Here is a 13,040-nt window from a genome sequence, read left to right on the forward strand (position 1 = left end):
AAAGGGCAATGTCATGGGCTGCAAAGAAGATGGGACTGGGAGTCAGTAGCTAACTTGTTGGAGCTCCAAAATATGCCATTTGCGTCAATTTCCTCATCTGTAAAATGGAAATGATGATAATTCTTAAATGACTATTCTCACAGTTATGGAGAAGAAAGCACTTTGCAAAAATCAAAGGGCTCACAAAAATGTGAGCTGTAATTCTTCCTTTCAATTTTACTACAACATGAGAGTCATTCCTTGGTAGAAAGATTCTTGGAAGGCAGAATTTGGTTCTCATCTTGACTCTGCTGATAGCTCTCTCTGTAACAATTGACAAATCATCTAATCCTTCAGTACCAATTTGTTCAAAGGATTGGACTAGACGATCTTTTAAGGGTTTTTCAGTCTCTGAGGGCTCTCTTATGGACAAGATAGAAATGTGCATACAGATAGTATGTTAGGTGAATTTAAAACTTGCTGAATGCCCAGAAATAAAGATTTTGTTGATAAATAAATTTATGTTAACCTGGAGGGTGAGTGATGTCAATTGAGTGGAGTGCCATAGGGATACACACACACACACACACACACATACACAGAGATATACATACACTCTTCTTATCAACTTTGATTATGAAATTAACAACGTTGAAAGATGCATTGATACTATGAAATTTGCAGATGACCTGATGCTGAGTAGGATATCTGATTTGTTGAGGGACAAAATTAGGGTCCAAAACTATTTAGAGAGTTTATGGTAATGAACTTTAATACATACATGTATATATTAATGTATATTTATGTATATATATGTACCTATCTATATTTGCTCTGAAATTGTGATTTTTATCAGTGAAGGGTGAGAAAACACCTTCAGTGCAGATCATCAACTTGTCTGTACTTTGCAATCTAAGTTATTGTCTGGGGCATTGTAAGTCTTAATGGCTTATCCATATTAATAGTCTATGTGTGTGGGAAGCAGGTTCTTCCTGATTCCAAGGCTAGCCCTCCATTCATTATATCACACTAACTATTTGAGAATCTTTTTTTCATGCATTCAGAATTAAGTTGTATAAGCATAAGCTGAAGGAGGTATAGCTAGAGAATCATTAATAAAGTACCTAGGTTTTTGGTGGACTCAGTATAAATCAAGAACCTGCCATAGTAGCCTAATAGATGTTATATATAGATGTTTAGTTACCAGAATTAAAGAGATTATGGTTCTATTATACTGTGCCCTGGTCATACCACACAGGAGTATTGTGTTTAATTCCAGGTTGCTCATTTTAGGAAACATATTGTCAAGTTGGAACATATCCAGAAAAGGGCAACATGAATGATAAAGGAATTCAAATTCATAGTATACATAGATTGAAATTCCTAGAAATATTTAGCCTAAAGAAGAAAAAACCTGGGGAGCAAAAGGGATGAACTTTTTCTTTAGGTACTTAAAATTCTGTCACGTAGAGGAAATATTATTCTACTAAGACCAAGAGGGAAAAACTAGGACCAATCAATGGAGGATTTTGATTCATTTTAAAGAAAAATAACTTCCAATAATTAGAACATCTCAAGAGAATGAACTCCCTCAGGAGGTCATGTGTCTTTGAAACTGAAGATTTTCAAATAGAACACTTCCCATAATGGGTTATACACCACATTACTCAATGTCATACATTGCGAAGTGTTACAAGTTTATCTTGAATGGGGTTCTTTTCCATTGTGAATTATACCCATTGTAAATCTAATCTATCTGGAACAGAATTAAATACTTGAATATACATGCAACATCCTCTTTAAAGTCATTTCTTTCCCAGACTAGAAGTTTTAAGTTCATCCTAGTTTTGACATGATTTTAATACCCTTGATTATCTTGATGTCCCACTTCCAAATGAACTCCAGTAAACCAATATCCTTTCAAAATTATGATAATAAGTACAGAACTCCACTTCAAATATGTCCTGACAAGGAAGGGAGCTATCACCTCTCATTTGGGACACTCCTTGTAGAGATTGAGATCTCATTAGTTGTTTTGGCTGCCATGTCACAATGTCAACTCCTGTTGAGTTTTGAGTACATGAAAATCCCCAAGACTTGTCCATATTGAACGGTTTCCTTTTTTTTCCCTTCCCCATCTTTTGGTTTTGGAACCCAAATATAGGGCAGGAAAAAAAAAGAAATTTACATGAGAACTATTGTATATTTAAAGGGAATAGCAAGTTGTACAGAATAGATTTTCAGTTTCATGTGCCATCATCTTTTATATTATGCTATGTTATGAAAACGTTTGTTGTATTCCATAAATTAAAAATAAAAAACATTCTAAGTTTCAGCAAGAGTCACAGTGCTGAGGACTACAGAGGTGATTCAATTCTTACTCTCCCTTGATCAGGTCTCTTCTGGAGAATTGTGGCATGCTTTGGCTATCACATTTTAGGAAGAACATTAATAAAATAATAGCATATGATCAGAGCAGCCAAGATAATTAAGGATAATTTGGGTTATATCACAGCATGATTGACTGAAGGAACTGTGTGTTTAGCTTGAAAAAAAGATTTTGATGAATAAGGTAGATGTTCCAGGGTTTGAATGTCTGTTACATGGAGGAGGGATTATAACTCTTGTGGTTGTCCCAAGAGGGAAAAATTAGGAGTGGGTCAATGTTAAAAAGATAAATTTAGCCTTGATATATATAATCCTAACAATCAGAGCTATCCAAAAGTAGAATGACTTTGGGAGGTAGAGGAGTCCCTTCAGTGTTTTGGTAATGTTTCAAAACCAGCTGCCCACGAAAAAAAAAAGTTGCAGGCACGATTCACTTTTAAGCTTAATCTGAACAATCAACATTTTATTTATCACTTTCTTAAGTTTAGGCATTAAACAAAACAATAAATCAAGCCCTGACTGGTAGCATTCGCCAATTTCTGAAGTATAAATACTTTGAAGACTGAACAATTGCCTCTCATGGGCCTTTATGAACTGAATCCTTCCTACTTGCTTGCTAGGATTACTGTAAAAGGGATTATTGTTTAGGTACTGGTTTAAGTAGATGTCTCTTTGATTCTCTCATTACTGCCTCTTATCTAAACTAGGTTTAGTCCATAACTATAACTCGTCAAAAATCTTTTTTGAACTTCAAGGTTTTTATCTGACATATTAGCTGGCCAATGCTCCCCTCATTTGCAGCATACTTGCCTTTAATGTAATTACTTGTATGTGATATTTTCTCTACTAGGTTATAAACTCACTGGTAACTGTGTTAAGATACATGAACATTCTCCCTTTTCTGTCATTATTTCTCTCAAGACCTATGCACAATGCCACGTATATAGTTAATGCTCCCAATACAGACTTTGAATTAGTGTTTCCGTCTTCAGAAAAATCAGTTGTGGCTTATGCTTTCTCCAATCAAAGGAGCAAATTTGAAAGAAATTATCTTCTCTGTCATGGGAAAGATTGCTATTTTTCATCTTGTACTGATTTTGTGAAAAGAAATCCCATGGACTACCAACAGAAGAACTCAAGAGCAATTAGGGAAGTAAATTACATTTTCCCTCACAGTGCACAATCAGCTTTATTCTAAAGTTCCCATTCCATCTGTCGGAAAAAATTTTCCTTTCTTAAGTTGTTCTCTAATTTCAGGTTCCTGTCTTTAGAACATTTGAACTCTGTCTGTTAAAATCTAAATAGGGAGGGATTCCCTAAGAGATGGTGCATTCCTTCAGATGCTTCACTTTGAGGATGTTATTGTGCTTATTACATCAGCTCCCCAGGATAGGGCAGTTCTTCCTAAATAAAATCCAGAATCATTCAAAGAATATCTCTTCTATCTCATAAAAAACAGCTAAATTAAAAATGCTTGATGCCCAGGCTCTGATATACAATTGGGTGGATAGACTTCAGAGATGGACAAAAACTAAATAGTAGGAGAGTCTTGTCTTGGGTTGTCTTTGGAAATTGTATAGTGATTTTAATGATCCTCAAGCGTCCCCTGAAAGAAAGAACCAATGTTTTAACATCAGTATTGCTCTGGGGATGTTGTATATATGCAAATAATGGAGTAATGATGTCCAAAGAATTTCGGTTTGGGGACACTCAAAGGGTGATGGAGATAGAGAGATAGATATATAAATGGATAGATTCATATTGAAACATATGGATGGACAGAGAGATAAATATATGGAGGCAGAGAGGGAGCAAACATTTATTAAGCACTTGCTATGTTCCAGGCACTGTTATATATTAAGGATACAGAAAATAAAACAAATATGGTTGCTACTCTGAAGGAGCTTACATTCTAATTGAAGACAAAACAAAGAGAAACTGGAAAGCAGAGCTTGGGAAGAAGAAGCAGGGCAGCTGTTGAGGAGGTAGAGAAAACAAGAGATGGAATTAAGCTGAGTAGCATGGCTGTAACCCCCTAAAGAAAAGGAAATCTTGGCCGGAGGCCAAGTAGTATAAAGGAAGTTGTGGTGGTGGTGTATGGCCCTAAAAAGGGGTGTGACTGGTTATTTGTGAAGGTTAGGGATAATTGCTGGAAAACTTGTGTGCGACATGCAGAGTAACATAATGTAATGGGATATGGAAGGAAATCCCTAGCAAACTAAATGAACTTATAGTGAAAGATTTATAAGATGACATACATAAAAGTCTCATGGGATGAGAATGTATGGGTGAGTTGTGATTTTCTCAATAAGATCCCAGACTACTCAACCAGATAACATCTTAATCTCTCTTTTACTTCCTTGTTGTCTCTTACCTCCCCAACTCCCAAAGCAGTTATCATTCTCTTTCCACTCCCATTTTCATTCAAGCTAAATTCACTTCCTTAACTTGAAAACTCAAAAATTTGACCTTATTGATTATGGAAAGTCAGGACACTCTTTCCCCATTTCCCTTCTTCACAGCTCCACCTCCCTCATCTGAAGATGGAAATAGCCTTTTTTTTTTTGAAGACAGTTCATCTAGATATATCTATTTCAACTTTGTAATTCCAGGTTTCTTTAATTTTCCCTTGTTTCTTTCATCAAGTCCTAAAGGAATCTTTAAAAGATAGCTTCATTCTTCACAAGGAGTACTTACCTGTTTTTGGATTTCCATGTTTCTTATCACACCCTCTTAATGACTCTCTCATCATCCCACATTGAACATTTCTAAATCACTTTACTATTAATCTCCATTAGTCCATTCAGTTTTGGTTAAAGCTATACTTACTCTAAGATGATTTCTCATACCCTACTCCATGCTGGGCACTATGTTCTATTCAAGTTTCTGGCACTACATAGATCTCTATCGAACTAAAGTTGAGGCTTCATTATCATCCTCCAGCAATTGTTCACTAGTTGGTAGATGATATGATCTTTCTAGATGAAATAATTCAACAAATATTGACTGAGTTCTTGCTATGACTAAGACACTGAAAGATAAGTACTATAGACCATAAGAAGAAAGCAAGGCAGTCCTCCTCCTTTTTAGTAGCATATAAACTACCACTAAAACTCATAGAAAAGTTTCCAGGATGAGCCAATTGACCTTTATCCCCTGCCCTTACCCCATGTATCAGTAAGCACCCCAACATACACAAGGGGGACCTGCTATCACAGGTTCTTAGATCTGCATTTACAAAAAGAAAGGCAACTTTTGAGGGGTTAATTGATTTAATTACATTCAACATACAGGGACCAACAGACAGGTTTTCAATTGTCTGACCATTACATACAAACATACATACATACATAGTTACCAGAGAGGGAAGCACCAACATCTGGGGCTTTCAAAGCTGGGGGCTGCTTAGTGGCTTCCCAGAGTCTCATCTGGCACACAAACCTTCTTCCAAAACTAAGCCCCAAAGCAAAATGTCTCCTCAGAATACAGATATGCTCTTTTCAGAGCCAGAGGGCACTACCCTTATGACCCAGTGCCTCATTAGCAATCAGCAAAAGGTAAGGGCCTTCATAGGAAACAAGCCTCTCCTAATCAAGCCTCCACCCTCAACAGCCCCACCTAAGGCCTATCAATGGGTGGGGAAGATTTTTAACTCTCATTACACTCTGTTATATAACTAAGAAGTCCTAAACACAAAGATCAGAGGGGGTATGAGGTTTCCATGATTACAAGTATTTTTTTTGTGCCTTCATCTATATTTTATTTTTTTTCTTAATTACATGTCAAGATAATTTTTAGCACTCATTTTTACAAGATTTTGAGCTCCAAATTTTTCTCCCTTCCACCCTCCTCTCCCCTCTTCCTAAAATGGTAGGCAATTTGATATAGGTTATACATGTGCTATCATGTAAAACATATTTCCATATTAGTCACAGTTGTGAAAGAAAAAACACATCAAAAGAAAAAACACACAAAGGAAAAAAGTAAGTGAAAAAAGTATGCTTCAATCTGCATTCAGAGTCCATTCTCTGGTTGTGGATACCATGTTCCTTTGTGAGTCCGTCGTATGTTTCTTGGATCATTGTATTGCTGAGAAGAGCTGTCATCCATAGTTGATCATCACACAATGTTTCTGGTACCATGTACCATGCTTTTCTGGTTCTGCTCATTGCACTTTGAATAAATTTGTACAAGCCTGTCCGTGTTTTTCTGAAATCTGCCTGGTCATCATTTCTTGTTTCATAACAGTATTCCATGGCATTCATATGCCACAGCTCATTCAGCCATTCCCCAGTTGATGGGCATTCCCTCAGTTTCTAATATTTTGCCATCATGCACAGGGCTGCTATAAATATTTCTGCACATGTAGATCTTTTCCCTTTTTTATGATCTCTTTGGGATACAGACTCTGTCTGTCTGTGTTCGTCCTTCGTTGCCAAAGAGGACCATGCAACCTAAAATAATGACATGACTTGCACTTGAGTTTGTTTTGAGTGAGTGAGGGCTGTGCAGGTCACCAGCATCACTTCTCCTCCATCTGGATCCAGTGACCTGATATTCCTCAGGATGACTGGAGATGACCCAGGATGAGACAATTGGGGTTAAGTGACTTGCCCAAGGTCACACAGCTAGTGAGTGTCAAGTGTCTGAGGTGAGATTTGAATTCAGGTCCTCCTGACTCCTGCACTGGTGCACTATCCACTGCACCACCTAGCTGCCCCAACAGACCCTAGTAGTCATATTACTGAATCAAATGGTATGCACAGTTTGATTACCCTTTGGGCATAGTTCCAGGTTGCTCTCCAGAATGGTTGAATCAGTTCAAAACTCCACAAACAGTGCATTAGCATCCTAATTTCCCCACATCCTCTCTACTATTTAATTTTTCCTTTTTTGTCATATTAGCCAATATTATAGGGGTAAGATGGTATTTTAGAGTTGTTTTAACTTGTATTTCTCTAATCAAAAGTGATTTAGAACATTTCTTCATATGCCTATACACAGCTTTGATTTCTTGTTTGAAAACTTCATGTTCACATTCTTTGACCATTTATCAATTAAGAAATGGCTGATATTCTTATAAATTTGACTCAGTTCTCTATATATTTGAGCAATGAGGCCTTTATCAGAGACACTTATTATAAAGATTATTTCCCACCTTTCTGCTTCCCTTCTAATCTTGGTTGCATTGGGTTTTTTTGTGCAATTATTTTTAAATTTAATGTAATCAAAATTATCTATTTTACATTTTGCAATTCTCTTTATCTCTTGTTTAGTCATGAACGTGTGACTCACTTAACTTCTTTAAGAATTTGGATACTATACCACTAGGTGCATATATGTTTAGTATTGATATTATTTCATTGTCTATGGTACATTTTAGCAAGATGTAGTCTCCTTCCTTATCTCTTAATTAAGTCAATTTTTGTTCTTACTTTGTCTGAGGTCAGGAATGCTAGCCCTGCTTTTTTTTTTTTTTCACTTCAGCTGAAACACAATAGATTCTACTGCAGCCCCTTACCTTTACTCTGTGTATGTCCCTCTGCTTCAAGCATGTTTCTTGTAAACAACATGTTGTAGGACTCTGGTTTTTGATCCACTCTGTTATCCATTTCTATTTTAGGGGAGAGTTCATCCCATTCACATTCCCAGTTAACATACTAACTGTGTATATCCCTCCATCCTTTTTTCCCTTCTGTTTGTTATCTCTTTCTCCTTTCACCCTTTCCCTTCTTGACACTGTTTTGCTTCTGTCTACTGCCTCCATTGGTCTGCCCTCTCTTCTGTTAATCCTACCCTTTACTTAATCTCCTACCCTCCTACTTTCCTATTGGGTAAGATAGATTTCTATATTCAACTGATTGCATATATTATTCCCTCTTTGAGCCAATACCAATGAGATTAGAGTTCAAGCGATGCCCATCGCTCACCTCACATCTTTCCCTCCACTATAATAGGATTTTCTGTCCTCTTCATGTGGAATAATTTACCACCATTCTGCCTCTCCCTTCCTTCTGCACCCTTTGTACTCCTTTTTCTAATCCCTTAATTATTTTTTAATGTCATTCCCTCAAATCATCTTATACCTATAATCTATCTGTGCTTATTCCTCTAGCTGTACTATTAGTGGTAAAATTTTTAATCACAAGTATCATCTTCCCATGAAGAAATAAAAACAGGTCAGCTCCAAAGAATCCTTCATATTTTCTTTCCCCCTTTTACCTTTATAAGCTTCTCTTGAGTCTTGATATTGGAGATCACATTTTTTGTCCAATTCTGGCCTTCTCCTAATGAAGGCTTAAAATCCTTCTATTTCATTGAATGACTGTTTTTCCCCCTTGAAGGATGGTTAATTTTGGCAGGTAAGTGTTTCTTGGTTGTTGTCCTAGTTCCTTTGTCTTCAGGAATATCATGTTCCATGACCTCTGATCCTTTAACGTTGTAGCTATTAAGTCCTCTGTAATCCTGATTGTGGCTCCCTAACGTTTGAATGATTTTGTTCTAGTGACTTGCAGTATTTTTAACTTGACCAGATAGTTCTACAATTTGACTATAATGTTCCTTGGGATTTTTATTTTGGAATTTCTTTCCTGAAGTGATTGGTGGATTCTTTTTTTTTTTTTTTAATAATTATTTTATTTGTATTCAGTGTTCTATAATCACCTCCATATATCTTAGATTTTTCCCCCCTCTTTCCTACTGTTTCCCCCCTTCCTCCCCACTCCCTCTCCAAGACAGCATACAATCTTATGTAGGTTCTACACATACATTCCTATTAAATACAAATTGCACCATGGTCATGTTGAATAGAAGAATTAAAATGAATGGGAGAAACCATAAAACAAAACAAAACATAACACAAAAGAAAATGATCTGCTTCATTCTGCGATCCAATTCCATAGTTCTTTCTCTGGATGTGGAAAGTGTTTTGCCTCAAAAATCCATTGGGAATTTTTTAGGTCTTTGCACTGGTATGAAGGACTGTCTACCAGAAAAATTCTTCACACACTGTGGTTGTTGCTGTATACAAAGGTCTCCTGGTTCCATTTTCCAGGTCAATTGTTTTTCCAAGGAGGTATTTTATATTTCCTTCTATTTTTTTCATTCTTTTGAATCTGATATATTCCTCGCATCTCATAGAGTTGTTAGGTATGACTTGCCCAGTTTTACTTTTAAGGGGTTGTTTTCCTCAATTTGCTTTTGTACTTCCTTTTCCATTTGGCCAATTATACTTTCTAAGGAATTTTTTTCTTTGTGGGGTTTTTGTATCTAATTTCCCATTTGACCAATTCTACCTTTTAAGCAGACTCTTTTTTTTTTTTATAATCCTTTTGCATCACTCTCATTTCTTTCACCCCTTTTTCTTCTACCTCTCGTACATGATTTTTAAGCTCCTTTTTGAGTTTTTCCATGAATTCTTTCTGGGCTTGATGCCATTTCTCATTTTTTTCTTTGAGTTTTACCCATAAGTATTTTTACATTGTTGTCCTCTTCTGAGTTTATGTCTTGATCTTCTCTGTCTCCATAATTCAGATTCTTTTTGTTGTTGTTGTTTGCTCATCTTTTGTGGCCTTTTTCCTTTCTTTTAAATCTGAGCTCTGATCCTGGAGTGGAGGGACACTGTCTCAAGCTTCTTTTGCCAGGGGCTACAGGCCTTGACTGTTTACCTGGTGCTGTACTGATGTTGTCCTGAGGTCCACAGGGGACCCCCATATATGGTTCTGTGCTGAGGAGATATATTGGGAGGTGGTTGACATTGCTGGAGGTTATAGGGGTCTGACAACTTACCTGGTGCTGAGCCAGGGTCCTAGTGCTGGTGTCTGGTGTGTGCTGAGGCTAGGGGTATTTCTGTGTTTCCCTGGGGCTGCACTGAAGCACCTGATATCTGGCCACTGGAGGCTGCCTGTTTGCCTGGGATTGTGCTAAAATACATGACCAGGGGTCGAGTCATCCCATTCTCTTGACTTTATGGAGGCATAGAGGATCCTGGGGTTGGCATTTGCCTGCTCCTTTTGCACTGGGGTTCAGGATATCCAAATGGTTTGCAGAAGTGGGCTTGCTGCTGGTATGCTGAGATGCTTCCTGTCCTTGACTGGATTCCCCTTTTACCCAAGTGCCTTTCTTGCTGATTTTCCAAGTTTCTTAGGCTAAAAGATTGTTTTACCCCATTTTTGCTGGTCCTGCTATTCTGAGATTTGTTTGGGGGTGCTGTTTTATGGTTTTCTGGAGATGAATATGGGAGAATTACAGATTTGCTGCTTACTCCTGATTATAAGCTTATTATCTCAAGGTAGTAATCTACTGATTTTGAATCTCCCAAATCTGCCCAGTATGGTTTTTTATTAGTGTCTGTTATTATAAATTAATGAAAGAACCAATGAATCAAATATTTTCTTCAAGTTGGACTGGTTGTGTTTGCAAAAATTCCTTGAGTAGCATTAGACCATAAATCAATCAGCCCCAGACTCCCTGGCATGAGTGTGTATTGGCTGATGACTTTTGTTTATTCAACTTCCAAGTTCTATATCCCTGTTGTACTGGTCCTTGTTATCAAGGAGATCCCTGGGAGCAAACTGTTCATGTGCCAGATAACCAGTGGGTAGGATTCCACACTATATGGAATCCGAGGGAGTCATAACATTCCCCCAATATATATTTCAAAATTTCACTATCCTATACAGGCAAATACCATAAAAATTATGAGAACAATTCCTATTCTGAGCTTTATAGGAGGAGCTATCCCTACTGTCTAGACTTTTTGTGTTCAGTAGAAATATGGGCTGGCAAGGCATTATGTTCTATTCATCAGATAGAAGATATAAAGGTGTGTGTGACAACAGGAAATGAAGGTAGTGGGTGGAGGATTAGTGCAGATGTAAGCGAGAAAAAAGGACTTAGTATATTAAAAAGGTGGTTTGTTGTCCACAATTTTCTGTTAAACTGTAGTTTATCACCTTCTATTGCTTATTCTGAAAAAAAAATATATATCAATGATATAGAGGTTTTTAACTTGGGATCTATGACCTTGGTTTTGTTATTGTTACTGTTTGTTTGCTTTTTGTTTTGGGTTGTTTATTTTTTTAAACTTGATAATTATTTCAATGTAGTATGTTTGAAGAGGTCCCTGGGCTTCACCATAATGTCCAAGGAAGGGTCCAGGATACATAAAAACTATAATATGGTATCTGTGATCTGTTTCTTTATGGATAACACAAGTATATTCCTTTTTTTATTATTTTTTATCATTTATTTCATTTATAAATTCATACATTATGAATATTTCAGAGAAGACAAATTCTTTTTATTATCTATTCCCTTCTCCAATGTGATTTTACCCTAATGTCTCATCATGGGATAGAGTTAACCTTTATTGCCCAAAGTCTATCCCAGAAGCTGTAAGCTCAGGAAGCTCCTACCATGTTATGAAGTCCAGTCTGATGATGAACTGTGGCCTGAGAGTCCAAGGTCCAGTCTTGCTAAATTTGGAGAGGTCCATGGATAAAAGTCTGGCACTGAGTAATGCATTTTTGTGGCTGTAACAAATCAGGGCATAGAAAATCATGGAAACTGGGTAGTAATGTTTAGAGGGGTTGATATTTGTACTAGTGGAAATGGATACACACCATGACAAAAACATCGATCTTTTGAAATAAGTAAGGAAATTTCTTAAAATTCATTATTATTTTTCCAAAGAAGCAACTCTGAGAATCACAAGAAACTTAGCTTTCTGACCTTTTAGAGACAGGACCACTGAATCCTGCTTCTTCCACTTACCTATGTGTCCTTGGGCAATTACTCTGCCTTTCTGGGCTTCAATCCCAGAGGGGATTGGACTAGATAACTTCAACAGAACTCCTCTCAGCTCCAAATTTATGATAGCCATATGATTTGAGACCTATAGGAATGGAGGTTCTGAATGGCTGAAATGCTCTCTTTGAGCCCTATAGATCTTAAAGGATCTGAAGATCATAGACATAGAGTTGAAAGATACTAAAGAGGTCATCTGGTCTAATCCCCTTGATTTACAGATGAGGGGAATGAGGCCCAGAGAGACGATTGTCTAAGATCATGGTAGAACCAGGATTTAGGAAGGAAACAAGCATTAATAATTAATAATATAATTATAAAATAAGTAATATAATACAATAAGTATATATAATAATATAAGATATGATAAACAATAAACAACGAGCATTAAAAGTAGTTAATACTATTTGCAAGGCATTGTGCTAAGCACTTTACAAATATCATATCTGATTCTCACAACAACTTTGGGAAGTAGGTGCAATTATGATCAACATTTTATAGACAGAAAAACTGAAGTAGGCACAAGTTTGCTCAGAAATGGCAGAGTAAGTATCTGTGGCAAGATTTGAACTCATATTTTACTGACTCCAGGCCTAGTGCTCTATCCACTGAACCACCCAGTGTCCTGGTATCACATTAATGCCTGCTATGTAGAATTTTTTCTGAATTCATATAAGCAGGAATAACAAACCTCTAAGTGAGCATTAGGGCTGCTATATTTCTTTGCATTTTTGGTGGATCAAGACTAAAACCTTGAGTATCTTACAAGCTTTGTTATTTTATCTGCTGTGCTTATCTCAAGTTCAGTTTTTACATTTGAATAACCTATTCATGTAAACCCTCTTTCAAAGTACACTGCTCTGCTT

This window comes from Notamacropus eugenii, chromosome 4, assembly GCF_028372415.1.
Source record: "Notamacropus eugenii isolate mMacEug1 chromosome 4, mMacEug1.pri_v2, whole genome shotgun sequence".
Taxonomy (NCBI): domain Eukaryota; kingdom Metazoa; phylum Chordata; class Mammalia; order Diprotodontia; family Macropodidae; genus Notamacropus; species Notamacropus eugenii.